Genomic DNA, 27,119 nt, shown 5'->3' with positions numbered 1-27,119 from the left:
TAGTGGTCCTTATGTTACCAAAAGATGGGGTCTGAATGCTCACCACCCAAAAGCCAATAAAACAGGCCAGCTTGTGGACAGGAAAGCTTGCTTTATTTCAGATCCCAGCAACTGGGTGGGGAGGGTGGACATCTGTCCGAAGGCCAACTCCCCCGCACCCCCCCACCTCGAAAAGCAGAGAGTGAGAGCTTTTATAGACAGAGGGAGGGGGCTACAGGCAGAAACAGCACAGTCAGCTCTGATAGTCAGCTTCAGATTGGTCATCGGTGGTCTGACCAGCGTCATCTTGATTGTTGTAGGTACAGTTCATCTTCAGTTCCAGGGTGGTTTGTTTCCATTCCTCTGAGGCCAGTTCTGGGAACTGTGGCAGCTCATGTCCTGGGTACAGTCTGGTCATCATGTAGTTAACTTCTTCCACCCAGTGGGAGTTTCAGTATCTACAAGACAGCTCACAGGACACGGCTCAGAATATTATCTAAAGGTCCTTGACTCTGCTTAATGACTTCATTAGTACTGTTTGGTCTCCTTTGACTATTTTCCTTACTTGCCACACGTTCTCACTTCTCTGGTTAAATTTCTTCTTGGACTAAAGTTTTTCCACAGACAAAAGGTAGGCAGAGGACACGGGGGACAAGGACCACAGGGTCCTGCTGTGTCTCACCTAGTGAACAGCATCAGCTCACCCAGGAGTTTGTCAATATGCAAATTGTCAGGCCCCACCCCCAGACCTACTGAATCAGAACCTGCTTTTTAACAAGATCTCCAGACGATCCCCATGCACAGTAAAGTTTGAGAAATGCTGGTGGAGGACAGCGGGTCTCCAGGTGTCACTCCCAGACCAGCGGCAGCGTGGAGTTTGTGAGAAATGCACATTGTCAGGCTCCATTCCCAGACTCTGAGGATGGGGCTCAGCAAAGCGTCTGAACGAGCCATCCAGGCAGCTCTGAGGCACATTAGAGTTGGAGCAGCACTGATTCAGAATATTGTAGTTGTTTAGTCGCTCAGTCATGTCTGACTCTTTGCAACCCCATGGACTGTAGTCCACCAGGCTCCTCTGTCCACGGGATTTCCCAGGCCAAAATACTAGAGTGGGTTGCCATTTCCTTCTCCAGGGGATCTTCCCAACACAGGGATTGAACCTAGGTCTCCTGCATTGGCAAGCGGGTTCTTTAATGCTGAGCCACCAGGGAAGCCCAATTCAGAGTATAGCTTATACATCTCAGAACGAGGCAGTTTGGAAGGATCTCAAGAAAGCCGTCCTTATTGTGGCTGGAAGACCCAGGACATGAGCTCCAGTTGGCTGTATCTGCTGCTGTTGCAGCCTCCTGACACACTACCCCACAGAGATCAGATCCAAAATCCTCACTTCGCCAATCCTCATATCCCCCACTGAGCCGAGTTTCCCAGGTTTCACATTTGAGCTGGTCCGAAGGTCTCTGCATCCAGTATTGGTTATTCCAAATTAGTGTAACATATTCAGGCAATCTGGACTCCCCCTCCTCACCCTGCCCTCCGGCCACAAACCAGAAAAGCCAACACAGGTAATCTAAGTAGGGTCTCCCTGCCCTTAAGGCCCAGGTGTGACCCGCTGGAACTTTTGTCGGTCCTTGACATGTAGAAATCCAGGTTCCTCTCCCAAGCTTTCTGGTTGTTCCTGAAAAGTTTGCATAATCTAAGGGTCCCTTCCAGTTCAGGTTCCTGTAGCTAAATCAGGTGGTCAGCAGGTGGATAACGTCACTTACCCCTGAATGAAGCCCCCTAATTCCCATAGCATCAACCTGGGCAATGGACCCAGCACAGCTGTGGTGTCTGTGGATTTAAAAAAAAAAATAAAACACCTCCCATTGGAAGTAGCAGACTTTCCAAAGGTCCTGGGAAAGGGGGAAACGGAAGCATGTCTCAGAAATGCAAATCATTTCCAACTGAGTAACATCATCCCCATTGTTTCTTTTAATTAATTAATTTATTTGGTGGAACCAAGTCTTAGTTCAGCATGTGGGATCTAGTTCTCTGCCCTGGGATGGAACCCGGGCCCCTGCATTGGGAGTGTGGAGTCTTAGCCACGGGACCACCGGGGAGGGGGCTCCTATTATCCCCATTCCTAAAAGTCCCAGCACTTACCACGATATCCTAATATTCTTTCCTGTCTCTTTTCACCCCCTTCCTATCTTCTCTCTGCTCCTCTCTTCCCCACTGCCCCACCCCATCACCACACTGTTGCTTATTTACAATGCAGAGAAATTATCTCTTGACACTCACTACCTCATCTTCTATACCGAGAAGGATATTCTCCTAAATAAAATATTTTCTTTCCTAACAGTAATTCTAGTGTCAACTAAGAGACAAATAGATAAATAGCATGAGTTTTTGCTCCACTAAAGCACACAGCCCCTCCTCCTTCCTGTTCTCTCCCTGGAAAAGTCTTGATCTTCCTTTCTTGTCCAGTTTTCTGAACCTAACTCGAGACCTCTTCTTTTGTTTTTATTAATTCAGGTTATTTTCTCTCCTTCCTTTGTTTGAGACCAAAACCTCTTTCCTAGCTCTTTTATTTTGTACAAAGCTAGCCATTACCCACATTACTGCTAAGAATTATATAACTTTCACCTGTGAATCCTTTCCAAGGCAAGCTTTACTCAAAAGTCAAAATTTGGATATTCTCAGTGTAAAGGCTAGAGTTCCCTTCCAAGACCTAGGGGCTTAGGAATCCCAGGGGGAAAGGAACTCCTTCAGCATTTCCACTCTCATGTTCATCCCCAGCACTGGCATCCTAGCTTAGGACCCTCACTGTCCTTTCCTCCACAATTACAACATCATGAATGATGTCCCTGACTGGGTCCCCATCCTACTCACCACCTCCAGGTCCCCATTGGCAGAGCCAGCTCTGTGCTCACAAATCTTCAACAGCTCCCAGTGACCGATAGAATAACACTAACATTCCCCCAGCTCAAGTCCTCCACTGAAATGAGAATGGAGTGGTGGAAGGAAGATGGGAAAAATAGAAAGCTGGGCAGAGGAGGAGTCAGCACTGGTGTCTCAGCGTGGAGGGGGGAAGAGGAAGAGCTGGTATCCACGCAGGACAGTAGAAATCGGGGCACTAGCCACGAAGGTAACCCACAGGACAAGGGCGAGACATCCCGGGGGCCACCTTGGCCATCACAGAGAGTCAGCTCAGGGACCAGACCTCTGGGCACTCTTATTATGAAAAGAGCTGGAACAGGAGAACAAGCTATGATAGAGTCAAACATGGGGCATGGAGGAAAATGAGCCAGGTCAAAGGCCAGTTTGCCGAGGGAATTGGTGCTCTCCAGACGTAGAGAATAAATGTATGCATACCAAGAGGGAAAGGCAGAGGATGGATCAGGAGATTGGGATTGACATACATACACTATGTATATTGTGTATAAAATAGACAACTGGTGAGAACCTACTGTGTAGCACAGGGAACTCTACTCAGTGCTCTATGGTGATACAAATGAGAAGAAAATCCAAAAAAGAGGGGATACATGCACACGTATAGCTGATTCACTTTGCTGAACAGCACAAACTAACAGCACTGTGAAGCAACCATACTCCAGTAAAAAATAATTTTTAAAAATCTGTGCTAATTCCATGTCTCCATTTTGTCTTGTTACACTCCCCTGAGGGGGTGGGGAGATGCGTTTGAATGGCCAGCTTTGGGATCTGATTTCCAGAATAAACGCCACTGTTTCACTCCTTCACCTGAACAAGGTACAAAGGTTTTGTTTACCTTCCATATTCCCGCTTCTTTCCTTGAGTCGTGCTCCTGTGGCCTGCGCTTTGGAACTCATGCTGCCCTGGACAGAAAGTTCTCCAAGGTCAGGCGCTCCACCTTATGGGTTAAATGGCTGTGTGGCCCTGTTTCAGCATATGAACTGCGTGTACAGCATCATTTAGATGTTGCTAATGAAGGGCTGGGAGAAGGAAATGGCAACCACTCCAGTGTTCTTGCCTAGAGAATCCCAGGGACAGAGGAGCCTGGTGGGCTGCCGTCTGTGGGGTCACACAGTGTCGGACACGACTGAAGCGACTTAGCAGCAGCAGCAATGAAGGGCTGGAAGCAGCCGAAGGAACCATGTGAGGGGCTGGAAAGCTGATGCTAATTGAGAAGAGTCTTCGGCCACCTGCAGTGAGAAATCATTTTTTGTGTGTTTAAAGCCAAATCTAACTCCAGGGGAAGTCTGAGGAGTGGAATATTGAAAGGCACAGATGAGATGGAGAGAAAGTCATAGCTATTTGTCCAGGAGGTGATGGGGTGAAGCTCTGGTTGTTTCAATGATGGAAGAAAGGAAAGCACTGCCTAGGGAGACTGGTAAGGAGCACAGGTGTTCTGTGAGTGGCAGCAAGCATTTGGTTCGCTTTTGGTTTGGATGCAGAAAGACTTGGGTTTGACTCCCCACTTGTTATTTTCCAGATCATTGGCTAGTTCCATTTATGCAGTCTCAGTTTCCTCATCTGTGAAGTGGGAATCCAAGTACCCACCCCAAAGATTTGTGGGAACAATGAAATGGGGCCATTGCCCTGAAAGTATCAAATATCTGGTCCACACTCAGAAAGTGCTGGTTCCTTTCTACCCTCCCTCCTTCCTTCCTCGTTCCCTGCCCTCGTCCCATTAAACCAGAGCCTAGAAGGCAATCCCTGTGTACGTGCTATCTTGTATCTGACTCTGTGATGCTATTGACTGTAGCCCGCCAGGCTCCTCTGTCCATGGGATTGTCCAGGCAAGAATACTGGAATGGGTTGCCATTTCCTCCTCCAGGGGATCTTCCCAACCCAGGGATCAAACCCCAGTCTCTCCTGTCTTCTGCACTGGCAGGTGGGTTCTTTACCACTAGCACCACCTGGGAAGCCCAGAAGGCAATACATTCGTAATGAAATAAAATTACCTTGTCTTCCTACTGAAGCGTGTCACCAACGAACTCTGCCAAAGTTTGGAGGACTTGCAAATAGTCATATAGGAATTATCCAGAGTGCAAAGAAGAATCACTGAGAAACCAATTTCATCCCTAGCTTCTGAGGGATTATTACAAGCAGTGGTGAGTAACAGGTATATAAAGATGACTGGCATTACAATAACCCCATTCACCCACCAACATTTTCAAAGTCGCTCAGAAATTTTTCCAAAACTGAAACCCATCGCTCTCCCAAGAAACAAGCATTTTGCTGGTTTATCTGAAATGATGTCTCCATCATTCCCCCTAGCCCACCGCCCCCCCATCCTGGGTAAGAAACATTCCTTCTACTGGGCTGCCTCAGAGACATGGCTGGGAACAATGCTCATGTGGAGAGGGTCCAAAGAGACAGGAAATGAGGTTTTGTCTGAGATCCAGTCAGGATGTCAGAGGTAACTGTTCAAAACTTTGGCAATGGCTCGTTAAAAGCAATGAAATAAGGGAATTAGCAGCAAGGTGGATGGACCTAGAGATTGTCGCACGAGGGAAATAAGTCAGATAGAAAAGGAGAAATATTGTACAACATCCCTTATATGTGGGATCTAAAAAGACATGATACAGATGAACTTATAAAACAGAAAGAGACTCAGACTTAAGAGAACGAACTTATGGTTGCCAGGGGGAGGGATAGAGGGAAGGGATAGTTAAAGAGTTGGGGATGGACATGCACACACTGCTGTATTTAAAATGGATAACCAATAAGGACCAACTGTCTAGCACAGAGAACTCTGCTCAGTGTGATGCGGCAGCCTGGATGGAAGGGGAATGTGGGGGAGATGGATTCTTATGATGTTTGCCTGAGTCCCTTCACTGCTCACCTAAAACTATCACAGCATTATTCGTCAGCTATGCCCCAATACAAAATAAAAAGTTCAGTACACACTGCTATATTTAAAATGGATAACCAACAAAGACCTATTTTACAGCACATGGAACTCTGCTCAATGTTATGTGGCAGCCTGGGTGGGAGGGGAGTCTGTGGGAGGTGGATACACATATATGCTGAGTCCCTTCACTGTTCACCTGAAATGACCACAGCACTGTTAATCGGCTATACTGCAATACAAAATGTTCTTGGTGTTAAAAATGCAAAAATAAATGAAAAAAATGAAAAGTTAAAAAAGAAACTTTTGAAATGGCTGTGAGTGGTACATGCAAGAAGTCTGCAGACAGACAGGGCACCCTGTGAGGTACCTCCACCCCCGACTTCCAGATGCTTCTCACCCACAGAGCAGAGGTGCGTTGTGAGCCTTAAGGGCTGTCATGGGGACCATTTGCTTCAGTTCACTTTTCTGTGGGCATCTACGCTGAGAGCAGCCAGCTGGTGACCCATGTAGGCAGAAAAACAACTTCGCTGGCAGGAAAAACACAATGTCTGCATCTGGCAAAATGCAGACTCCCACAGGGCCCTTCACGGAGCTCCTCGGTGACTCAGAGAGGAGAACGTCACCTTCTGAGTCACCAGCGTTGCCCTGGCCAGCTGGCCTTGCCTCCCCCCAGATCTCCTCCTCAGACCTGACAAGCTCTTCAGTGAGACCACCACCAAGGGCCACCAGGAGATGCTGGGTTGGTGCTGACAGACACAGAGGAGTATTTCTGACTGTCCTAGTTCAGTGGAATGGTTGGGGCCTTTGGCAGCTAACCTAGAAGGACACATTCCTTTACGCTGGCATAATCCATTTTGATTAAGAAATCCACCCAGAGCAGGCTTGAAATTGTCCTCTAGCAAACGGGGTCATTTTGGCAAAGAGGACAAGAAGAAACAGAGTGGACAGAGAGCCTCTTCCGCGGTGGGGGCCCCCCGTGCCTGCATCTTCAGGTCTGACTGCTCCACGCAGAGCAGGGCGTGACCGAGCATCGAAAGCAGCCCAGCTGGTCAAAGGCTGAACTCTACCAGCGCGTGGCAATGGCACAGACCCAGGGTAAGTGCATAAGCGAGACCGCAGACAAACGGCAGCTTAGTTCAGGACAGAGTTCCTTGGTTAAATTGTTTTAACTTTCAGCTGGGCTTGTGGCTTTGAGTTCATGGAGCTCCAGGAAACACCAGGAAGAGAGAACGGAGAAGGCTACAAAGAGAACAAACTTATTTTTTCCTCAAGTGGTAATATTTATTGAGCAAAGGGATTACAGTTTAACGAGGTGGTCATAAACTACATAATAAATAAATTGATACTATATATGTATTAGTAAAAATGAAAGTGTTAGTCGCTCAGTCTTGTCTGACTCTTTGTGACTCCATGGACTATATAGCCCACCAGGCTCCTCTGTCTGTGGAATTCTCCAGGCAAGAACACTGGAGTGGGTAGCCATTCCTACTCCAGGGCATTTTCCCAACCCAGAGATCAAACCTGGGTCTCCTGCATTGTAAGCAGATTCTTTACCATCTGAGCCACCAGGGAAGCCTATGTGTGTATGTATATATATATAGATAGATATATATATGCATATAACGTGATGTATATATTATATCATAATTATTACAATATTTGTATAACTATAATATTTATACACATGTACTATGTGATATATACATACTAAAAATATGTATAATATTTACATTTTTCCACAATATATAAATATATCCTAACTGATGTGTGTGTGTGTACATGTATGTACAGTTAGGAACAAGTGCTCTATTTTAAATGCAGATCCTGAATAGCACTGTTTTTCGGTTTGTTTGAGAACAAGCTTTTAACGCAGGCCTGGCCTTCTTCTCCCTTAGTCTTCTCATTAATAAAATGGGAATAATGCGTATCTAGCACACAGGGTTGTTGTCACGGTGAAACCTTGTCGTGGACTGCATTATTGCCCTGAGTCTTCGTTCCTCGCTCATGCTTTGCCTGGTGAGTTTGAAGCGACCCTCTCCCAGCCCAACACCTCCTCCGCCTGACTCCCCATCCCCTGACTTTAGATTCGGCCACATCACTTGCTTTGACAGAGTGAATGAGCTGAACACCCAGTGCACCAATCCCTAGCATGGGCCATGGAGGCCTTGTGTGCTTCCACCTGGTCTCTTGTCCCTCTGTCATAGGCAAGAGAGAAGCATGCCTTGGCTGGACTCCTGGTCCCAGGGGGATGAGAGACACATGGAGAAGAGCCACCTCAATGACCAGAGCCCAGAACAGAGCCATCCTGGTTAACTCACAGACCTGCAAAAGGAACCACCTAACCACCCCCAGCCCCACTCAACTTAGATCAGCCAAAGCCTAGACAATATGGACAAGAACAAATGATCGACTTTGGGTTTTGTTTGCTCTTCTTTCTCTAATTGCTTTAGGTGTAAGTTTAGGTTGTTTGTTTGAGATTTTTCTTGTTTCCCGAGGCGAGATTATATTACTATAAACTTCCTTGGAAGCAACTTAAATGTCCATCGACACAGGAATAAAGAAGATATGGTACATATATGTGATGGAATGTTACTCAGCCATAAAACAGGACGAAATAGCGCCATTTGCAGCAACATGGATGGAGCTAGAGATTGTCACACTAAGTGAAGTAAGTCAGCCAGAGAAAGACAAATATATGATATCACTTATAATCTAATCTAAAAATGATGCAAATGAACTTGTTTACAAAGCAAAAATAGACTTACAGACATCAAAAACAAACTTATGGTTACCAAAGGGGAAAGGTGAGAGAGAGGGATAAATTAAGAGTTTGGGGTTAACATATATACACTACTATACATAAAATAGATAATCAATAAGGACTACTGTATATCACAGGGAACTCTACTCAATATTCTGTAATAACTTATATGGGAAAAGAATCTGAAAAAAACAGAAATGTATATATGTATAATTAAATTACTTTCCTGTACACCAAAAACTACCACAACATTGTAAGTCAACTATACTCCAAAGAAAATAAAAGCTAAATTTAAAAAATAAATAGTCAATAAATTAAAAAATCCCTGCAACAGAAAAAAAAAAAAAAAAACATTGAGGCTTTTTAAACTGCTAAGCTTTGAGATGGTTTGTTATACAGCATTACTGTTGCAATAGCTAACCAATACACTTATATCTACACACACACACACTCATAAAGTACCTCCCTAGAACTAACTGTATAATGGACAGACATGCAGTAAATAGTAATTTCCTTCCTTCTCCCTACTACATTTCAAACACTGCTATACACTGGGAAGACGGAGAAAAACAAACCTCAGAGAAATTTTCAGGTTGGTGGAAAAAGAACTATAAGACATTAATTCAAATCCTAAGTCTCTTGCAAAAAAATAACAGAAGCCATGGAAAGGGAAAGCAATAAGCAAATTCCTTCTCTTCCTCAGTTTTCCCCTAAAATATGATAAAAGCAGATGTTCTCCCAAAACAGATTTCTATTTCCTGAGACCATGTTCCATCAGATAATTTTATGAGTTTAGAAAGACTCCTTCATTACAGGAAGAGCTTTTGGGGTTGTGTCTATGCTTTGCCTTAATACTAAGTTTCTGTTGGAGACTCTTCAAGAGGCAGCCTGCTTTTGGTGGGGTCAGAGAATATTGCAAATCCAGCTAAGGCGAGCCTGGAGCAGAAAAGAACTTCAAGGGAGATAAAAGGGCTTTTCCCTTTATCAAAGTTGAAGAAAGTAGTTCAAAAATGGACCTACTTTTCTGAAGACAAAAGCATACTCTCTCCAGGCAACGAACCCTCATGTAAGGAAGCGGTTCCTGACAAGGACTTTGTCTGCCCTGGAAGGATCAAATCCACTAGGAGGTAAATACGAAGATACTGGGGATTTTTACCTCTAACCAGGTAATACTCGTCACTGAATGTTCATCCAGTAATGGGACAGCCCAACAATACCTTTCCTGTCCTTCTCAGGGCAGCTTTAAGGATCTTTCCTGCGCTTTACCCCTTCGAAATGGCCATTCCGTGGTGTGCTGTGAGAGTAGCCTCGGCCTGACGGAGAATTACTGGCTCTTGACTTGTCGGCTCCAAGGAAATGGCTGTGTGCTCACTGGCAGCTGAGGCAGTTGGCAGACAGAAGGGCCTTAAGGTGTGAGGTGTGGAGTCCAGCGGGAGTGATGGTGTCCAGAATACAGTCCTGCTCCCTCTCCAGCGAGGTCCAGAGAGAGACCTGGCTTCAGAAAACGGACTCAGAGATGTGTTGGCATGATCAGGCTCAGTTCAGGAAAATTCAGCGCCCTGGACAGCACTTCCCTGTCACTCTGATGAACAGAGAATTCCCTTCCAGCCGGATGGCTCTGCCAGCATCATCCTTCTTATACCATGGACTACAAAACCCACTCCCCTACATAAGTTCCATGCAGACTTGCTATTTATTATCTCCCCAGTGTGATTTATCATGTTACATATCACGTCACATGAAACTGCAGCTATTTGATTGTTTTTGATTGACGGAAAATACAACTTCAAGAAGTGTTAATTTTTGGTCAGGTTTTGTTTAAGTCTTTATTGAACTTATTACAATATAGCTTCCATTTTATGTGTTCTGGTCGCGAGGCATGTGGGATACTAGGTCCCCAGCCAGGGATTAAACTCGCACTTTCTGCATTGGAAGGCAAAGCTTCCACTGGACTGCCAGGGAAGTTCCTTGTCAGGTTTTTAATACTCAGTGAAATTCAAGCTTTTTAATAGACTGTTCTATGCACACATGCATGCATCATCACTCAGTCACGTTGGATTCTTTGAGATTCTTTAGACTGTAGCCCGCAAGGCTCCTCTATCCATGGGATTTCCCAGGGAAGAATACTGGGTTGCCATTTCCTCCTCCAGGGGCTCTTCCCTACCGAGAGACTAAACCCTCATCTCTTGCGTTCTGCGTTACAAGGGGATTCTTTACCCACTGTGTCATCGGAGAAGCCCAATACAGTTCTCTAAGTTTTGGCAATAACCACACCCACAATCAAGATTCAGAACCCTGCCAGAACCCCCAAAAGCTCCCTCATGCAGCTTTGCAGTCAGTCCCCTCCCCACCACACCTAGCTCGGTGAAACCACTGAGGAGTTGGCCATTCCTGTTGAATTGCCTTCTACAGAATGCCATAGGGATGCAATCCTATGCCATAGGTAACCTTTCGAGTCTGGCTTCTTTCAAACATCATCATACACTTGAGATGTATCCATGTCTGGGTCTGTACCGCAGTCTGTTACTATTTCTTGCTGAGCAGAATTGCAATATATGGATTCACTACATTTTTTTTCATTCCTTCACCAATGGATAGACAACGGGGTTGTTTCCAGTTTGGGGTGGTTTTAAACAAAGCCACTATAAACATTTGCAAATAGGTTTTTGCATGGGTGAGTCTTTTCATTTCCTTTGGGTAAGCACCTAGCAGGGGCTCCTGAGTGGTAAAATATGTCTTTTTAACTTTATAAGAAACGACTGAACTATTTTCCAAAGTGATTGTTCGACTTTGCATTCCCAGCAGATACTTCTGAGGGAACTTCCTGGCAGTCCAGTGGTTAGGATTCAGTGCTTTTACTGCCACGGCCCAAGTTCAATCCCTGGGCAAGGAACTATCCCACAAGCCAGAAAAAGGGAAAAAAATCAAACCTCTGAGAGCTCCAGTCTAACATCATCACCAACAATGACCAGACTAGTGGGGACTGGGGATGGTCAGCCATTCCAATAGGTATGGAGTGGCAGCCAATGGTGATTTTGTAAAAGTTTGTATTGGAATATAGCTGATTTACAATGTTGTATTAGTTTCAGGTATACAGCAAAGTGAATCAGTTATGACATATACATGCATATCTGCTCAGTTGTGTCCAACGCTTTGCGACCCCATGGACTGTAGCCACCCAGGCTCCTCTGTCCATGGGGATTCTTCAGGCAAGAATACTGGAGTGGTTTGCCGTTTTATACTCCAGGGGATCTTCCCAACCTAGGGATTGAACCCACATCTCCTGCGCCTCCTACATTGGCAGGTAGATTCTTTTTCAGATTCTTTTCCCATATAGATTGTTACAGAATATTGAGTAGAGTTCCCTGTGCTGTGCAGTAAAGTCCTCTTAGTTATCTATTTTATATATAGTAGTGTATATATGTCATTCCCAATCTCCTGATTTATCACTTCCCCCCGTTTCCCCTTTGGTAACCATAAGTTTGATTTCAAGATCTGTAAGACTGTTTCTGTTTTGTAAATAAGTTCATTTGTATCATTTTATTAGATTCCACATTTAAATGATATCATATTTGTCTTTATCTGACTTACTTCACTTAATATGATAGTCTTAGATCCATCAATGTTGCTGCAAATGGCATTATTTCATTCTTCTTACGGGAAGGATATTCAGATGCCCGAAAAGCACACAAATAGATGCTCAACATCGTTAATTATTAAAGAAAGGCAAACCAAAACTACGATGAGGTATCACTACACCCTAGTCAGAATGGCCATCATCAAAAAATCTATAAACAATAAATGCTGGAGAGGGTGTGGAGAATCACCCTACGCTGCTGATGGAAATGTAAATTGGGACAACCATTATGGAGAACAGTGTGGAAATTCCCTAAAAAACTAAAAATAGAGCCACCATATGATCCAGCAATTCCACTCCTGGGCATTTACCCAGAGAAAACCATAATATGAAAAGATAGATTCACCCCAGTGTTCACTGCAGCACTATCCACAACAGCCAATACAGCGAAGCCACCTAAATGTCCATCCACAGAGGAATGGATAAAGAAGATGCAGTTCATAGCTGATTGTGATTTTGATTTACATTTCCTTAATAACTACTAATGCTGAGCATTTTTTCATGGGCTCATTTTCTACCCATACATATTCTTTGGTTAAGTATCTGCTCAAGTCTTTTGTCCATTTTTTAAAAACGAGGTTACTTGTTTTCTTATTTTGAATTGTGAGAGTTCTTTATTCAAGTTCTTCATTCACAAAGTTAATACCAGAATACTAGTTCTTTATCAAATGTGTTTTGCAAATATTGTCTCCAAACTATCTTGTTTTTTCATTTTCTTGAAATGAGTGTCTTTTGAAGAGCGTAAGTGTTTAATCCTGATGAAGTCCAACTTATTTGTTTTCTTTTATGGTTCATGCTTTTTGTATCCTATATAAGAAATCCTTTCCTAATGCAGGGTCACAAAAGAATTTTTCCTATGTTTTTATCTGGAAGTTTTGTAGTTTTAGGCTTTACAATTATTATGATTCATCTTAGCTAATTTTTGCATAGGGTGCAAAGTATGGTTCAAAGTTCTTTTCTGGTATACTAGATATCCAATTTTTTTCCAGCAACATCTGTTGAAGAGGTCACTCTTTCTCCATCGAACTTCCTGACATCTTTGTCGAAACCAGTTGACCGTATACGTGTGGTTTGTTTCTGGATTCTGTTTGAGCCTATTGATTTATGTGTCTATCCTTTTCCCAATACCACATGGTCTTGATTACTGTGGTTTTATAGTACGTCTCAAAATCACGTGGGGGAGTCCTCTGCCTTTGTCTTTTGAGTGGATTTTCTTTTTTCAAAACTGTCTTAGTATGTCAGGTCCTTTGCTTTTCGTATACATTTTTAAATTAGCTTGTCGATTTCTACAGATAAGCCTGATGGGTAACTTACCCAAGGTCACACAATTCTTATGCATTAGAGTCAGCTCAGTCTCCAGTCATGGTTATGGATCCAAGTTCACAATCTGACAGTGGGCCCCAGGCAGACGACTGAAGGAGAGCATCATTACGGCAAGTTCTAGCAGAGCTCTCCAAAGGTCAGGAATGCCGGCTCACAATACTTGGGGAAGAAAACCAACCCTGTCTACAGGCACTCAGCCCCTGTCTGGCCTTATCAAGGCAGGAAGGACAATTGGGTATTTGTCTGGAACAAATCAGACGGTCATAGACCCGTTGTCTGGGGACCCAAGATGAAGCCTTGGCATCCCAGGATTCTCAGTTTTAATAATCCCTTTGCTGTTGAAAAGTCGATTCAAGCAAGTTTCTGTCTTGTTTTCCGGGTTTGCATTCTCAGTTCCCACTGGAAGGAGTCCTGTCGCTGAACTCTCTTATCTGGTGCTCAGACACCCTTCCCACTCTTTCCAGTCCTCTCTGTCTCCACCACTCTGTCCTTGGCTGGTGCTTCAAAGCAATGGATGCTCAGGACACAGCCAGGCTCCCCGGGCCTGAGTCTATCCCATGGCTGGCCCACCCACAGGGCCGTTTCTCTTATCTCTATCCCCTTCCCAAACCAAGCCCAGCATTATTCTTCCCCACTGGAGAGCTTCTAAAAAACACCCCTTCAAGCAACCCACTATCCCCACAGTTTTTCGACCATTGTATATCTTCTTTGCCATCAAAAAAATGAAACAGTGCCATTTGCAGCAACATGGATGGACCTAGATTTGCATACCAAGAGAAGGAAGTCAGGCAGAGAAAGACAACTATCATATCATATCACTTACATGTGGAATCTAATTAAAATGATACAAATGAGCTTATTTACGAAACAGAGACAGACCCACAGATCTCAAAATCAAACTTATGGTTACTAAAGGCAGACTAGGATAGCAAGTTAATTCCCAAATTGGGATTTGAAACCAGATAAAATCATGTTTGAATCTCAGATCTGTATTTTTAGATACTTAATTTTCTGTGTTGATATTTCCTCCTTTGTAAGATGCCCCACAGAGCTGCCAGGAGAACTCAAATGAAAGAAGGCATTTGCAGAGTCTGACACAACTGCAGGTACATAGTGATGCGAAACACTGGGCTGGATGAAGCACAAGCTGCAATCAAGATTGCAGGGAGACATATCAGCAACCTCAGATATGCAGATGACACCACACTTATGGCAGAAAGCAAAGAAGAACTAAAGAGCCTCTTGATGAAAGTGAAAGAAGAGAGTGGAAAAGCTGGCTTAAAATTCAACATTCAAAAAAATGAAAATTATGGCATCCAATCCCATCACTTCATGACAAATGGATGGGAAAACAGTAGAAACAATGACAGACTTTATTTTCTTGGGCTCCAAAATCACTGCAGATGGTGACTACAGTCACAAAATTAAAAGACACTTGCTCCTTGGAAGAAAAGCTATGACCAACCTAGACATATTAGCATATTAAAAGCCAGAGATATTATTTTGCCAACAAAGGTCCATAAAGTCGAAGTAGTCATGTATGCTTTTCCAGCAGTCATGTATAGATGTGAGAGTTGGACTATAAAGAAAGCTGAGCACCAAAGAATTGATACTTTTGAACTGTGGTGTTGGAGAAGACTCTTGAAAGTCTTTTAGACAGCAAGGAGATCAAACCAGTCAATCCTAAAGGAAATCAACCCTGAATATTCATTGGAAGGACTGATGCTGAAGCTGAAGCTCCAATACTTTGGCCACCTGATGTGAAGAACTGACTCATTGGAAAAGACCCTGATGCTGGGAAAGATTGAAGGTAGGAGGAGAAGGGGACAACAGAGGACGAGATGGTTGGATGGCATCATTGACTCAATGAACATGAGTTTGAGCAAGCTCCGGGAGATGACAAAGGACAGAGAAGCCTGGCATGTGGCAGTCCATGGGTTTGCAAAGAGCCAGACATGACTGAGCAACTGAACAACAAGGGTTGCAAAGATTTCAACTGTAACAAAGGTTGCAACTGAAGCGACTTTCACACACATGCCTGATGATAATAAACTCTATGTTGGCCCCTTGACTCCAGATCCCCATTAGGGTCTGCCCCCTTTCCCCACCGGCCCACACCACTGAGAAGGTGGCCCTCCTACAGAACCCCCATTGTATCACCAGTTCAATGTTTTCTCCAGCCAATCATGTAGAAACAACCTTGGAAATATTTGGCTGCAGAAAATTCAAAAAATCCTCCCTCACAAGAACAGCGATCTTTCCTCCGTAGATCCCTCATGCTGACTTGATTAAGAAAAATGGGCATTTATTTTTCATGATCCAGGAAAAAATAACTCTTTCATACTTAGAGAAAGGGACTCAAGCCTGCTATCTGACTCTGGATAGACCCATTCACTTTTAATCATGAATGGCCAATGAGAGAGCTTATCTCCATCCCTGAAGGACCATAATGAGTGTTTAGATCTCATGTTCTGACTTACAGCAGAGCCAGACAGAAATTAGCCTTCCTTCCCAATGATGATTCCATTGACTTGTGAACAGAAAAGCTCGAGACTGTTTTCCAATGGAAGTGATGGCCAGTGCCTGTCTGCCCCTGCTTCTGGTCCTCCATCCACGCCTGCCCTCCTCCTCCTTGCCTCCAGTAAACATGCTGTCCACCCTATTCACCCCCATCTTATAGATCCTGATTCATTTTCCAAATGTTGGTCAGCTGCCTCATCCCTTATAGCAGATCTCACTTGCCACATCTAAGGGGCCACCACGTGTCAACCTTAGCTGGGGACACGCTGACCTCACACACCCCACGTCTCCAGCCCAGCACAGCCTGAGCAGAGCTAGTTCCACCACTGGGAGGGTGCAGGTGGGATCCCAAACCCTGGTCCAGGGATGGCAGATACCTCGTGGGTGCAGGCTAAGTTACTTCAGTCCTGTCCAACTCTGTGCAACTGTATGGATTTCAGCCTGCCAGGCTCCTCTGTCCATGGGATTCTCCAGGCAAGAATACTGGAGTGGGTTGCCATACTTTCCTCCAGGAGATCTTCCTGATCCAGGGAGCGAACCCGAGTCTCCTATGTCTAACCTGCGTTGGCAGGCAGGTTCTTTACCACTAGCACCACCAGGGAATCCCAAAGAGAAAGGTACTTAGGTTCAGCTGAAGCACCAGCCTGCTCCACCCAGAGAAGGTCACTTGGTGAGAACCAAGGAGCCTGAACTGTTGGAGCGCATTCCCTGTGAATCATTGCTGGCTCTCTTTCACACTCTTATCAAATCTATAGCAAATTCAGTTGGCTCTACTTTAAAAGCATATCCAGAATTAGACCATTTCACCACCTCCGTTGCTGCCACCCTGATTTAACCAGTCTCATGATGGGAGTAAAGAAAGTAAAAGACCTTAACTGTAGGGGAAAAATAGTAGGACCCTCGGTGGGCAAAGGGCCCCAATGCCTCTCTGTCCTACACACCCTTTATGTGCCTGGGTTGCAACATAAAAATATTGCAGGCTGGCAGAAATAAAAACAAGAGAACACAGGAACTCCACTCCTGGATGTGTAGCCAAGAGAAATGAAAACATGTTCATGCACAAACTTGAACATGAGTGTTTACGGCAATGTCGTTCACAAGAGCCAAAACATAGAAACAACCCAAATGGTCACCAATTGATGCATTGATAAGCAAAGAATGGTACATCCATACCATGGAATAGTGTTCTTTAGTCACTAAGTCATCTCCGACTCTTTTGTAACCCCATGGACTGTAGCCCAACAGGCTCCTCTGTCCATGGGATTTCCCAGGCAAGAATACTGGAGTGGGTTGCAGTTTCTTTTCCCAGGATATGTTCCCAACTCAGGAATCAAATCTGGGTCTCCTGCATTGCAGGCAGATACTTTTACCACTGAGCCACCAGGGAAGCCCTACTGGAATATTATTCAACCCTAAAAAAGAAATGAGGGACGGATACATGTTGCAAGAGGGATGAAATCTAAAAACATTGTGCCATATTTGCATCAGGCACAGAAGGGCGAATATTACACGATTCCATGCATATGAAATGCCCCAGATAGGCAAATCCATGGAGGGGTACGTGGGAATGGAGAGTGACTGCTAACAGCTACAGGGTTTCTATTTGGGGTGATGAAAATGTTCTGGAATTAGGTAGGGGTAATATTTTCATTATTTTTAAATATACCAAAAACCATTGTATTGTTTTAGATGGATTTTATACCATGTGAATTCTGTCTCAATAAAAAAAAAATTAAGAGAAAAATAGAAGGAAAGTTGTTGCCATCTGCTCCAGACCCTCCCACATCTCCCTGCCATCCTCACTGGCCCCCTCCATGGGCCCCTGGCACTACCCTTGCCCCACAGCTGGTTGGTGGGTAGCAAGACAGCACACACACAGCCGTTGCTATGGTGACATGTGACGGGTCCAAGCCTTGTTTCTGCTCCTCATCTCCAAAGCAGGTGGGCAGCTGTGCCCAGGACAAGCACAGATGCATTGATACCACATGGTAACATTGATCTTCATTTCTGCAGGGCATTGCCAGGGCACCAGGGTTTCCAATTGAACCATGGAGCTTCTGGAAACAGTAGCCTAAAAGGTTTCTCTGCCATCTGGTCTTTTAATGACCCTTCAGCTCAAAACTCCAAGGTTTCCAGAGAAGCAGTCTGGATTAAAATGCTACTTTTTCTTGCTGGAGCAGCTGCAGAAAGTTCTGAAGACACAGGCAATCTTTAGATTCCTTCATTTCAGGAATAAGAATTCTTTGCCCCTGAGTAAGAACAACTCTTTATTTTTGTATCTGTGGTTTGCAGCTTGTTTAATTCTTTTTTTAGTTTTTTGAGGGAATTCCATATTGTTCTGGGGCTTCCCAGGAGGCACAGCGGTAAAGAATCTGCCTGCCAATGCAGGAGACACAGGAGATGCGAGTTCAATTCTTGGGTTGGGAAGATCCCCTGGAGGAGGAAATGGCAACCCACACCAGTATTCTTGCCTGGGAAATTCCACAGACAGAGGAGCCTGGGGAGTTACAGTCCATGAAATCACAGAATCCAAAATGACTGAGCACACACACACACACACACACACCCCACTACTCTCCCTAACAACACCTGCTTTTCAATTCACTACATGGGGCAGGGGTTATTGGTCCCATTTTCCAGACAAGGTGAGTGAGGCACAAAGGGAGCAGGTTTGTTTAGGATCAGCATCTCACAAAGAGTAGATCTTGCTCTCAGAGAGTATTGGAGTCAAAAGAATCCACACATTCTCAAGTCCAAACCCTTCACTTTGCAAAGGAGAGAACTCAGGTTCAGGGGGTTAAGTGTCTGGTCTGCAGTCGCACAGCAGGACCCTAAATTCGGGTCTTCTACCCCAGCCAGGGGCCCCAGCTCAGCATCTCCAGGAATCAGCACACGCCAGTTACGGTGATGCAACAGGAAGGACACCTGATCAAATTCTTGTCAAAATATTGACCTTGAATCTAAACATACAGGAATAACAAAACAGATCCAGGCTGACGGACAGTCTACAAGCCCAACGAACGGGACTGTCAAAAGAATCTCAAAATCCTGGAAGAAAGTTCTCCCCCAAAAGAGGAAAGACAGTTCTAGAAAACAACAAAAAAAAGGCAACTAAAGAGACATGATCACTAAATGCAGTGCATGGTTCTTGAGTGGACTCCAGACCAGGACTGAAAATCCCTGCAAAGAACAGAAAGAGAAAAGCAACTATGGTGTATTAACACACACACGTGGAATGTAGAAACAGATGAGCCTGTCTCCAGGGCAGGAACAGGGACACAGACGCACCAAACAGACTGGACACTGGGGGCAGGGGAAGTGAGGGGAGGGTGGATGAACTGGGAGAGTAGCTCAGACAGACGGATACCACCGTGTGTCACATCTACAGCTGGTGGGAAGCTGCTGTAGAACCCAGGCAGCCCAGCTCGGGGCTCTGTGATGACCTAGAGGGGCGGGAGGGGGCGGGAGAGGTATATGTACACAAATGACTGGTTCACACTGCTGTACAGCAGAAACTAACACAACATTGTAAAGCAACTCTACTCCAATAAAAAGAAGACCATACCTGGGATCACAGGGGCTATTTAAGTAGGGACCATATATTACATGGTGGTCGTTGAGTCACTAAGTCGTGTCTGACTTTCCAGTCCATGGATTGTAGCCCGCCTGCCTCCTATGATTCTCCAGGCAAGAATACTGGAGCGGGTTGCTATTTCTTTCTCCAGGGGATCTTCCCAACCCAGGAATCAAACCAGAGTCTCCTGCATTGCAGGCAGAGTCTTTACCAACTGAGCTACAAATATTCAAGTATGGATAAATTTTTTGAGGGTCACATTGATGTCGTGCTCGTGTGGGGAAATGTCTTCATTTTAGGAGACGCACGTTGAATCGCTGGGAGGTGAAACAGCAGAATGTCTGCAAGTTACTTTAAAATGCTTCAACCAAAATGGGAGAGAGAGAAAGGAGATAAATGTAGTTAAATGTTAATAATCGACTGACTGGAGTGAAGAGTAAGCAGGTGTTCATCTTCCTGCTTGTCTATAGGTTAGAATTTTTTAGAATACAAAACTAGGAGGTTGTAATTATGCTGCAATAAAAAATAACTGGGAGGATGGGAAATATGTAAACAAATAAGTCCTTTGACTACACAAAAGAGATTGGAGGAGCTCCTTTCCCTGATCACTTTATGACCAGGGTGTTCACATTGATTCAGGCTCAGACAGTTCTGGAAGGATGGAGGCAGGGCTGGCATGAAGGATCTTTCATGGTCTTCTCCAGATTGCAGATATATATATTTCTTTAATTTGGAAATCCCCAGAGTAGCAGGGACAATGTGTGTGATGCTTTAGTGGCTGCTGCCATCTCGTGGATCTCAGCGTTTTGGAGAGGCTGAAAGCCAGAATTTCAGGGTCACCTTATGCTAATGAGCTGCCCTCCTCCTCCCTGTGGTCTGGTGGCTGATGAGCTGGAAACTAAAGGTTTAAGCACTTCTGTTAACTTCCTTCCGGACTGAGCATCAGTGAGACACAGCCTCCATCCTTGAACCCACTCCCCAGATGCCCAGTGTCTTTTGCCTTTAAAATGACCAAGACTAACAGAATTGTCATTGACTTTACTGTATAAAACCAGAGCCAGGGAGCCAGTTAGTGGGATTTCACTGCCATTTGCACAAAAGATTGACTTGCTGGCATTGTTTTCTAGTTTGCAAAGACTACTCAGAATGATACCAGGCACTGTTGCTATCCTGATGCTGGAAAAGGTTGAAGGCAGGAGGAGAAGGGGATGACAGAGAATAAGATGGTTGGATGGCATCACTGACTCAATGGACATGAGTTTGAGCATTCTCCAAGATATAGCGAAGGACAGGGAAGCCCAATGTGCTGCACCCCATAGAGTCACAAAGAGTCAGACACAACTGAGCGACTGAGTGACAACAACTGTTGATACCACCTCTTCAAACCTCTTAACTAGTTCACAGACAAAACTCAGAAAGAAAGGCAGAGAAGGCTTCCTTGACTGAGAGATGACTACAAAAGGGAGAAGTGGTGGGCTGCCTTGGGGGGAAAAGGAGTGTTAGGAGAAGCTGGAAATAAAAGTAGACTCTGGATTTTATTTGCAAGGCAGGATGGATATGGTGCGAGCTCTGAGGACTTTGGGGTTGGGCTGACTTGGGTGTGTATTTCAGTTTTGTGAGGCCACTTCCTGTTTGGGGCAGCTTGGAGATAGCACCTTCCTGAGGGTTAATTATCTACATGAGAATGATAACACACGGTTATTTAAAGGACTGAGGATGTTTTAGGCAGTGCTTCTCAAACTGAAGATCTGGGGGCTTAAAACAGGCACCCTGGGGCCCACCTCCATAGTTTCGGATTCACCAGGTCCCACGTGGCCCGAAAATGAGCATTTCTTTTTTCTTTCTTTTTTTTTGGTGGGGGACATTAAACAACAGAAACTTACTTTCTCATTTCTGGAAGCTAGAAGTCCAAGATTAAGGTGTAAGAAGGAGTGGTTTCTTTTCTTTTTTTTTTTTTTTTTATTCAAATATAGCTTCCCAGGTGGTACTATAGTAAAGAATATCCTTGCCAATGCAGGAGACACAAGAGGTGGGTTTGATCCCTGGGTTGGGAAGATCCTCTGGAGGAGGAAATGGCAACTCAGTCCAGTATTCTTGCCTGGGAAATCCCATGGACAGAGGAGCCCGGGGGGCTACAGGCCACAGGGTCTCAATGAGTCAGACACGCATGTGCATCTTATAGTTGATTTACAATGTTGTATTAATTTCTTCTATACAGCAAAATGAATCACTTAGACAGAAGCCCACCAGGCTCCCCTGTCCCTGGGATTCTTCAGGCAAGAACACTGGAGTGGGTTGCCATTTCCTTCTCCAGTGCATGAAAGTGAAAAGTGAAAGTGAAAATTGAAAGTGAGGTCACTCAGTTGTGTCCGACTCTAGCGACCCCATGGACTGCAGCCCACCAGGCTCCTCTGTCCATGGAATTTTCTAGGCAAAAGTACTGGAGGGGGGTGCCATTGCCTTCTCCATAGCAATACAGCAAAGTGAATCACTTATACATATATATATACATTCTTTTTCATAATCTTTCCCATTATGGTTTATCATAGAATGTTGAATATAGCTCCCTGTGCTGTACAGTAGGATCTTGTTTTTGGTCCATTCTATCAATGGTACTTTGCATCTGCTAATCCCAAATTCCAGTCCATCCCTCTCCCATCCCCCACCCTTCAGTCACCACAAGTCTGTGCTCTGTGTCCATGAGTCTGTTTCGTAGATAAGTTCATTTGGATCATATTTTAGATTCCGTATATAAGGAATACCATGTGATGTTTGTCTTCCTCTTTCTGACTTACTTCACTTAGTATGATCATCTCTAGGTCCATGGATTGCCAAAAATGGCATTATTTCATCATTTTTTATGACTGAGCAGTCCGAATGTGCGTTTCTATCTATGTCCCAGGTGATGCTGATGTTGTTGATCTTGGTAGCATAGTTTGGGAACCAATATTTAAAGGATTAATCATCACAAAAATCAGGCAAGCACCTAGTAGGTAGCTAACAGGCAATAGAATGTCTGCCTGACACCTCGCCCCACTCCACACTACATAGCCTTGTTCCAGTGGTGACGCATGCATTTCTGAGACCGAGGGTGTCTCCAAGAGCATGCAGCAAAGTTCTTCCTAAATGTACTTCACAGCATCTGTGAATGGATTTGTTGAGGTTTCGTCATTAAGTCGTGACCACCAGGTTCCTCTGTCCATGGAATTTTCCAGTCAAGAATACTGGCGTGGGTTGACATTCCCTTCTCCAGGGTATCTTCTCAACCCAGGGATCGAACCCATGCCTCCTGCATTGGCAGGAAGATTCTTTACCAGTGAACCACCAGGGAAGCCCATTTGTTTTATTGACCTGCCCTAAAGGGTCGTCCCACCAGCTCTCAGGACCCAGGCTCACTGCCTCTCTGGTCACAACCATCAAAAGAATCACCACCAAAATACCTAATAGAGGAGACTATTTCAAGAGCAGTGTGTGTGGAAAAGACCTAAAGGTTCAGTTCTTCCACAAACCTAACCAATAATAGGTGAAGCTGCCCAAAAAACTATTTAAAGCAAGCCTCATCTTCAGCCACCTTGGTGGAATTCTAGCCTTCAACTCAAAGGGAGATACAGATCCCAACAGGTTTACACAGATCAGGCTGGAAAACTCACATCTTGAATAAAAAAATCAGTTCTATGAAAGACTAAAAACAGACAATAATCAAACACAGCCTCCAAGTGCAGGTGATGAGTAAATTCTATGTGTTCATTAAAGGTTTAAAACAGAAGATCTCAACCCTCATTGCACATTAGATTTAACAGAGGAGCTTTTAAAAATATTAGTGCCAGAGCCCCCCCACCCCAGAGACGCTGGTTTAATTAGTCTGGGGTGGGGCGCCAGGTAAGGTATTCTTTTAAAAGCTCCCACAGTGATCGTAGTGTGCAGTCAGGAATAGAAGCCACTGTTTTAATATTAGGCAGACACTGCAGAGAATGTGCACATTAGCTAAATAATGCAAATATCACCTAAGCCAGGAGTTTCCAACCCGACATGATTGTGAGAAACACCTGAGGTTGTTTTTTTGAACTTCAGATCCCTGGTCTCACTCTTAGTCTACTGAATCAGTCTTCCACAACAAGGCCAGAACTCAGCATTTTTTCAAAGCTCCCTGCTTCTTTGCAATAGTCAGCCCGTGAACTGTAATAACATTTTTTTCCTGCTAGGGGTGCATGTCAGCCTCCTCTGGGGCTCAACCCAAGTGAACTAAGTCAGCATGGGGGCTGAGAAATCAGTATTCCAGAAATTCCTCTTCTCTGTGATTTAGCTGTGCCCCCTGTTAATATCATTAACCAGAGTTAGGACAGTTAAAATAATAAACAAATTCTGGGGGCTACTGTGTCTGTTAGCTACTGCTGCATAACAAAAGATCCCAAAAGTTGCTGTCTGAAAAACAGTATCTGTTCTCTCACAGTTTCTGTAGGTCAGGAATGCAAGTGTGACTTAGCTGGGCCCTCTGGGTCTGGATCTCTCCCATGCTGCATTGAAGGTACCACCGGGGTTGCACTCATCAGTAAGTCAGCCGGCAGGTGGATCTGCTTCCAAACTCACATAAGTGATTGGTGGCAGGATTCTGTTCCTCTCAAGCTCTTGGATTGAGGGCCTCCGTTCCACACTGGCTGTTGCCTGGAGGCCTTCTCCTGATCCTTGCCGCATGGAGCTGGTAAACAGAGCGAGCAACCGGAGGGCCAGAGAGAGAGAGAGAGAGCTAACAATAGGAAAGTCGTGGCTGTTGTGATCTAATCACAGAGGGGGTACTCCATCACCTTTGCAGTGCTGTTTATTAGATCAAGTCACTGTGCAACACGAGATGCCACTGCACACCTATTAGAATGTCCAAACTCCAGAACACGGGCAGCATGAAATGCTGGTGACACTGTGGAGCAGCAGGAATGTCCCCTCGCTGCCGGTGAGAACACAAAACGGTACAGCCACTTTGGAAGACAGCTTTAGTCTTCTTGTAAAATTAAACATCCTCTTACCATATGATCCAGCAATCGCTCTCCTTGGCATTCTTCCCAAGAAGTTGAAAGCATATGTTCACACAAAAACCTGCACACAGATGTTTATAGCAGCTTTATTCATAATTGTCAAAACTTGGAAGCAACCAAGACATCCTTCAGTAGGTGAATGGATTAAAAAAAAAAACCGTGATACACGTAGAGAATGAAATAGTATTCAATACCGAAAAGAAATGAGCCATCAGGATATGAACAGACGAGGAGGAAACCTTAAGTTCATACTACTAAGTGAAAGAAGTCTATCTGAAAAGGCTACATACGTACTGTATTATTCTAACTATAAGACACTCCGGAAAAAAGCAAAATTGTGGAGACTGTAAAAAGGTCCTTTCAGTGGTTGTGAGGGGTTAGAAGGAAGGGAGAGATGAATAGGTGGTCCACAGACGATTTTTAGGGCGGTGTAAATGCTGTGTGTGCAGGATTTCCCTGGTGGTCCAGTGGTTAAGACTCTGTGCTCCCAATGCCGGGGGCCCGGGTTCGACCCCTGGTCAGGGAACTAAGATCCTGCTTGCTGCAACTAAGATCCAGCACAACCGAAAAAAAAGAAATCCCCTGTCCGCTACTATAATGATGGATTGGATTCGTATAATTACGTAGTTGTCCAAACCCACAGAACGTACAACACTAAGAGCGAACTCATGCAAACTATGGACTTTGGGTGACAAGGATACGTCAGTGCAAGTACGTCACTTGTGACAAAGACACCACTCTGGTGGGGGACGTTGCATTGGTGAGGGTGTCTATGGACATTTCTGCACCTCCCTCTCAGCTTTTCTGAGACCTTAAAGCTACTCTTAGGGACTTCCCTGGTGGTCCAGCGGCTGACTCCACTCCCCCAGTGTAGGGGGCCTGAGTTCCATCCCCGATCAGGGAACGAGAACCCACACGCCACAACTAAATCCTGGCGCAGCCGAACAACTGAAAATTTAAAAACGACTCTTAACTGCTGCTAAGTCACTTCAGTCGTGTCCGACTCTGTGCGACCCCAGAGACGGCAGCCCACCAGGCTCCCCCGTCCCTGGGATTCTCCAGGCAAGAACACTGGAGTGGGTTGCCATTGCCTTTTCCAATGCATGAAAGTGAAGTCGCTCAGTCGTGCCTAACTCTTAGCGACCCCATGGACTGCAGCCTTCCAGGCTCCTCCATCCATGGGATTTTCCAGGCAAGAGTACTGGAGTGGGGTGCCATTGCCTTCTCCGAAACGACTCTTAAATATTTATTTAAAAAGGATCTTCCCAGGTGGTGCTAGTGGTAAAGAACCCGCCTGCCAGTGCAGAAGATGTAAGAGACTCGAATTTGACCCCCGGGTCAGGAAGATCCCCTGGAGGAGGGCATGGCAACCCACTCCAGTATTCTTGCCTGGATAATCCCATGGACAGAGGAGCCTGGTGGGCTACAGTCCATGGGGTCTCAAAGAGTCAGACATGACTGAAGCGACTGAGCACACACATTTTTTAAAAGTCTTTAAAAATGTTTTAAAGCAAGTCAGTAGGCCAGGCCACCTTCAGAGGATGGAGGTCAGTGGGACCACCGTGGGAATCGACGTGACACAGCTACCGTGTACCGAGCGCTCACCAGACCCCTTCCAGGACTCTGCACACCTACCTCGTGGAACCCCTAGAACATGGTGAAGAGGGAAAGCTACAGCCAAGCGGGGCAGGAAGTGTCCCTGAAGCCACGTGGCTGGCAGGCACAGAGCTGGGATGCCAGGCCCCCGCCCATGCCGTGTGCCCCCCGCCCCTGACTCCTCATCAGGAGCAGCTCCATACAGATCCTGCTTCACCAACGCGTGCGCAGCCACAGGGAGGAATGCGGGGGACAACTGACGGTGCGTGTCGCAGGGGGCCGTGATCCAGTCGTCCAGATGGGGCAGGGACATGGCTCCCTTAGCCGGGCCACAGTCGGGAGGTGGCCGCTCACAGCCAGGCCCAACTCTTCGCCTCCCAAAGGGGACTGTGAACACTGCCTCCCGACCTGCCCCCTCCCACCTCCGCCCAGCAGAGGCCGGAAGCACCATCCCAATTAGCATCAAGAATATTCATGGGCTGCTTCTGCCACCCGACTGTTTCTTAGGAGCCTTGAATAAGCTGGATTAATAAACTATCTTTCATTTGCCATCCATCCTTTGGCATGAATTTTGCATTAGGCTGAATTCAGCTTGGTTCCAGCTGACACAATTCTCTCTAAGACAATGTGCTCCACTCCAGGACATGGGTGTGTTTACAGGAGGATGCTACCAGGGGTGGTACAGGGGTTCCCAGGGCCTCTTCAGAGCATTTTTATGAACACGTGGGCCCTCCGTGCTTAGCAATTAAGACTGATGCAGACCCTCTGGGATTTATGTTGTTAATAAAGTGGGCGCCTTTCTCTTCGCATTAGAGGAAATGACTAGGGTTTCTGCTGAGTGTCTGGCTTGGGTCGGCACTGGGGAAGACTGCCCCCTCGCCGGA

The 27,119-nt window shown here is 45.3% G+C and overlaps 1 long non-coding RNA gene and 1 other non-coding gene across 5 annotated transcripts; both read left to right on the top strand.

Annotated features, from left to right (window-relative positions):
* Positions 1-6,472: 6,472 nt before the first annotated feature.
* LOC138984362 (uncharacterized) lies at positions 6,473-18,028 on the top strand. Of its 4 annotated transcripts, none has more exons than XR_011461627.1 (4): positions 6,473-6,892; positions 7,730-7,813; positions 8,002-8,465; positions 14,557-18,028. It is a non-coding gene; the product is annotated as an uncharacterized lncRNA (long non-coding RNA). The 4 variants fall into 4 exon arrangements; XR_011461629.1 differs by having other exon boundaries at positions 7,693-7,813; XR_011461626.1 differs by having other exon boundaries at positions 7,730-8,465.
* A 7,064-nt stretch (positions 18,029-25,092) lies between these two features.
* TRNAG-CCC (transfer RNA glycine (anticodon CCC)) lies at positions 25,093-25,165 on the top strand. The gene has a single exon. It is a non-coding gene; the product is annotated as a tRNA-Gly (tRNA).
* Positions 25,166-27,119: the final 1,954 nt, after the last annotated feature.

This window comes from Bos mutus, chromosome 21, assembly GCF_027580195.1.
Source record: "Bos mutus isolate GX-2022 chromosome 21, NWIPB_WYAK_1.1, whole genome shotgun sequence".
Taxonomy (NCBI): Eukaryota; Metazoa; Chordata; class Mammalia; order Artiodactyla; family Bovidae; genus Bos; species Bos mutus.
The sequence above is the reverse complement of the archived record's forward strand: the minus strand, read 5'-3'. Positions and strand labels throughout refer to the sequence as shown.